General features: G+C 36.1%; 1 pseudogene; it reads right to left on the bottom strand.

The window, feature by feature from the left end:
• Positions 1–228: 228 nt before the first annotated feature.
• On the bottom strand, positions 229–2,053 carry LOC118635636 (annotated as a pseudogene).
• Positions 2,054–5,157: the final 3,104 nt, after the last annotated feature.

Below are 5,157 nucleotides of genomic sequence, written 5' to 3'. Positions count from 1 at the left end.
TATGAATCATAATGTAAATATCTAATATGCAGGATATATTTTCATTGTTATAAACTGAACAGAATTAAAGCATAGTGGTTAATCACAAAAACAATATTTAAATATATATTGTGAAATATTTATTTCTAATTAAAAATAAATAAAATTTTGTCTTGAATCATGGGTAACAGTCTTACAACAGTAAACTACATTGCTACATTTTGCAAAACTATGCATAAAAGGCCAACGTCAGTGCAAAGGTTGAGATTGCTTCTTTCTCACCAGATCAGCAATTCTTGGGGCAGTCTATGCAAGAGCATAATGAAGATCATCTTCCACAACAAGTCTACTTCTGTATTTAGACTTGATAACCAACAAGCTGGAAAATTCTTTTTCACAAAGATATGTTGTTGGAAATGGAAGAAGAAGGTGTGATACAGTCTCAGATAGAACAGGATATGACTGCAAACACTTGATCCAGAATTTTGTAACTGGTAATGTAGATAAATCAGTTCTCGCTGCATCACTGTTAATAAGTTCAATGAACTCCTCTTGTGCTGTCTCAGGAACATCTTCAACTTTGACTGTGAGTGGGCTTCTGGCAAGTGTAAATGGGGTGTCAGGCAGATTTGAAAAGTATAATGAAATTTTGTCTACAAGCATGTGCAAGTGTTCTTTCACAGAAATTATCATCGTGATCCTTTTGTCTGGTTCAATGTCATGTTCCTCAAAGAAAGAAGATAAGAAAGGCAACAGGTAAGTTGTATTTTCATCCAATTTTTTTTTTTTTTTTTTTTTTTTTTTTTTTGCCAAAGCTGAAGTTTCATTTGGAATGATCAGATCTTTTCAGACAAATTGAGGCATATTGCATTTGGTCCTTGCAGTGATAAATTTAACTCATTCAAGATGGCAAAGATGTCAACCAAGTAAGCTATTTTCTGAAGTTCACTTTTATTGCTGAAAGGTGTTTTAAACAGCGGTCTTGCTTTCTGATTAAAAAATGTTTTGAGTTCATCATGAAGCTCAAAAACACGTTTTAAAACTTTTTCTGTTGACAACCATCTCACTAGTGTAAAATAGCAGAGCACTGTTTGGCACATCCAACTCGTTGAACAGTTGCAAAAACAGTCAACTGTTTACAATGCTCACCTTTACAAAACTGACAGAACTTTTGGTGCTTTTCATTACTTCTTGTAACTCTTGTGGCAGCATCTTTGTTGCTAATATTTGACAGTAAATCATACAGTGAGTTCTGACGACTTTTGGTGACTCATTCAGTACCAAATGTTGAAATCCAAATTGACATTCTAGCATAGCTAGGACACCATCTATGCAAATACCACAAACCCTTCCCAAGGGATTTATGTCTTTCAGAAATGAACCAACTGTGTCAAATATATCATGTGCAGTAGTTGTTGTTTCAAGAGGTTTGCAAAAAAGGAACACCTTTAAAGTCACCATCATTAGTATACCTCACATAAACCAGTAACTGTGAACAGTCTGCAACATTTGTAGATTCATCAAGCTGGATGCTAAATATTGGAAGTGGAGCAGATTTAATTCCCTGAATTACCTGATCAAGAATATCAGCAGACACATTATCTACTCTTCTGCAGACAGTGTCGTTAGATAAGGAAATTGCACTCAATTTTGTAACAAATTCATCTCCGATCATAACTCGAACAATGTCTTTGGCCACTGGCAACAGTAAATCCTCAGAAATGGTGTGAGGTTTCATAGCTCTGGCAATTCTGAGTGCAACCAAATATGAAGCTTCAATGGCTGCTATGTTTTGTTTATGATACTTGCCACCAGTGTCAAGTCTGGCTTTCTTGAGCCCATCAGCTTTGCTTCTAAAATAGTTGGTATCCTTGCCAGCAAAGCTTGGATGCTTGCTCTCAAAATGGCATTTTAGTTTGCTTGGCTTCATAGATCCAGCTGATAGAACTTCACAACAAATAACACATTGTGGTTTCTCAATTTCTGCTGTAATTATTGAGGTAAAACCATACTGTAAAAAATCTTCACTATATTTTATTTTCTTAATGTTCTTCTCTACACAATCTATTGTCATGGGATGGTTTGCTAATGAAAATAATATATAACAATAGCTTTAATAATACAAAAGATGATACATGGCACAGTTTAGTCAATACAGTTCATTAAAGTTTCCTATGATTTACCATTCTCTGTGTTGTTGTTTTTACATACCTGTTACTCTCACAAGGGGACAGTATTCACATCAACCACAGCTGAATATAAAAAGACCAATCAGCATCCAGATTAAGTTTCCATGGTACAGATGTTGTGGGTTTTTTTTTGTTTTTTTGTTGTTGTTGTTTTTTTTTTGCAGTAGTTGATGATTTTACAGTACATGATTTTACATTTACCCAGTAATTATAATTCATGAAGTGTCATTTTACCTCCAATACGGCTGCTTTCAACACAGTAGCTGCTTTTAACAGAGTAGCTTCTTTCTACACATAGCTGCTCTCTACACATGTGTGACGGGTCTGCATAAGTACATTATGGTGTCAACCCTGTCACATACACCTGTATTTGTATGGGATGCATTTGATGGGGTTGATGCAATGATGTCATCATACTGGGTACTTGTATGTGGGCATATCTGTATGTAGGTAGATCCACCTGGAACGGATAGAGGAGCGGTGTCTTGGTTCCTAAGACCATCAGAAAATACATATTTTTGATGGTCTTAGGAGACCCCTATGAAAGGGTCATTTGACTCCCAAAGGGGTTGTGACCCACAGGTTGAGAACTGCTGCTTTAGATGGACATAATGGTAGATTAGAAGGAGCTAAAAACAAAATCAGTAAGTTAGAGGACAAGGTAAAAAAAAATGCCCAAATAGAGCAGCAAATGTAGAAAAAAAATAAAAAATAGGAGGAGAGTTTAAGGGAATTTTGGGACAACACAAAGCATGACACCATTCCCATTATAGGGGTACCAGAAGGAGAAGAATCAGAAATGAATAGAGAACCTGTTTGAAGAAATAATGACAGAAATCTTCCCTAATTTGGTGAAAGAAAAAGTCACACAAGTCCAGGAAGCACAGAGTCCCAAGCAAGATGAATCCAAAAGTCCCACAGCTAGATCCATCAGAATTAAAATGGAGAACATTAAAGACAAAAAGAGAATCTTAAAAGAAGCAAGAGAGAGACAGAACGTTACCTACAAGGAACTTATCATTAGACTGTCAGCTGATTTTTCAGTAGAAACACTGCAGTCCAGAAGGGAATGGAATAAGTGTACAAAGTAATAAAAGGCAAGGATCTGAATCCAAGACTACTCTATACAGCAAGGCTATCATTTGAAATTGAGAGTGAGATAAATAGCTTCACCAACAAAAAAAGCTAAAGGAATTTACCACAACCAAACCAGCACTGCAAGAAATGCTAAAGGGACTGCTGTAAAAAGAAGAAATAAAAAGAGAGAGAGAGGAACACAAACATAAAATAAAAATGGCAACTAATAAGAATCTATCAATAATAACCTTAAATATAAATGACTTAAATATCCCCAATCAAAATACATGGGGTAGCCCTGGCCAGTTTGGCTCAGCGGTTAGAGCGTCCTCCTGTGGTCCGGAGAGACCCGGGTTCGGTTCCTGCTAAGGGCATGTACCTCGGTTGCAGTTTGTCCCCGGCCCTGGTTGGTCGTGCGGGTGGCAGCCATTCAATGTGGCCCTTTCACATCGATGTTTCCCTCTCTCTCTCTTCCTCTCTCTCCCTCCCACTCTGTCTGTACAAAAAATGGAAAAATGTCCTCGGATGAGAATAAAAAAAAAAAAAAAATACACGGGGTAGCTGATTGGCTAAGAAAACACAATCCATATATATGCTGTCTACAAGAGACCCACCTCACAACAAAAGACTCACACAGGGTGAAAGTGAAGGGATGGAAAAATTTTTTTCTAGGAAAATGTAACTAAAAAAAGAGCTGGTGTAGCAATACTCATATCTGATATTATAGACTTCAAAATGAGGGCCGTAATAAAAGACAGAGAAGGTCACTACATAATATTAAAAGGAACAAGTACATCAAGAGGATATAACTCTGGTAAACATATATGCACCAAACACAGGAGTACCAAAATATGTTAATAAAAAAAAAAAAAACCTTCTGGAGAATTTCACAAAAGAAACCAATAACAATACAATCATAATGTGTGGCTTTAACACCCCACTGACACCACTGGATAGATCTTTTAGACACAAAATTAACAGGGATACACATTTTTAGATCACCAACAAGATCAGCTGGACTTAATGGATATTTACAGAACATTTCACCTCAAAGTTGCAGAATATATGTTCTTCTCAAGTGCACACAGGACATTCCTGAAGATAGACCACATGTTAGGAAACAAAGTAAATCTCCACAAATTCAAGAAGACTGAAATCATATCAAGCATCTTCTCAGATTACAATAGCATAGAACTAGAACTCAATTACAGAAAAAACATTCAAACTCATGGAGACTAAATAGCATGTTATAAAACAATGAGTGTGTTACCAAGGAGATCAAGGAAGAAATTAAAAACTTCCTGAAAACGAATGAAAATGAACACACAACACAAAATGTAGGAGACGCAGTGAAACCAGTCCTGAGAGGGAAGTTCATAGCACTACAGGCCTACCTCAAGGGACAAGAAAAATTCCTAATTGACTTTCTAACCTTTCAACTCAAAGAACTAGAAGGTAAACAAACAAACAAACAAAAAAACCCAGAGTAAGTAGAAGAAAAGAAATAGTGAAGGTCAGCAACCTTGAGAAAGAAGGATAAAGTAGGAGGGATCACAATACTAGATATCAGGTTATACTACAAAGCCATAGTAATCAAAACAGCCTGGTAGTAGCACAACAACAGGCATATAGATCAATGGAACAGAACAGAGAACCCAGAAATTGACCCAAATCATTATGCTCAATTAATATTTGACAAAGGTGGAAAGAGCATACAATGGAGTAAAGACAGCCTTTTCAATAAATGGTGTTAAAAAAATTGGACATCTACATGCAAAAAAAATGAAACTAGACCACCAATTCACACCATACACAAGAATAAACTCAAAAATGAATAAAAGACATAAATGTGACCAAAGAGTCCATAAAAAATCCTAGAAGAAAATGCAGGCAACAAAATTTCAGACATCAT

Source organism: Molossus molossus, unplaced genomic scaffold (genome assembly GCF_014108415.1).
Source record: "Molossus molossus isolate mMolMol1 unplaced genomic scaffold, mMolMol1.p scaffold_m16_p_2, whole genome shotgun sequence".
Classification (NCBI taxonomy): domain Eukaryota; kingdom Metazoa; phylum Chordata; class Mammalia; order Chiroptera; family Molossidae; genus Molossus; species Molossus molossus.
The sequence above is the reverse complement of the archived record's forward strand: the minus strand, read 5'-3'. Positions and strand labels throughout refer to the sequence as shown.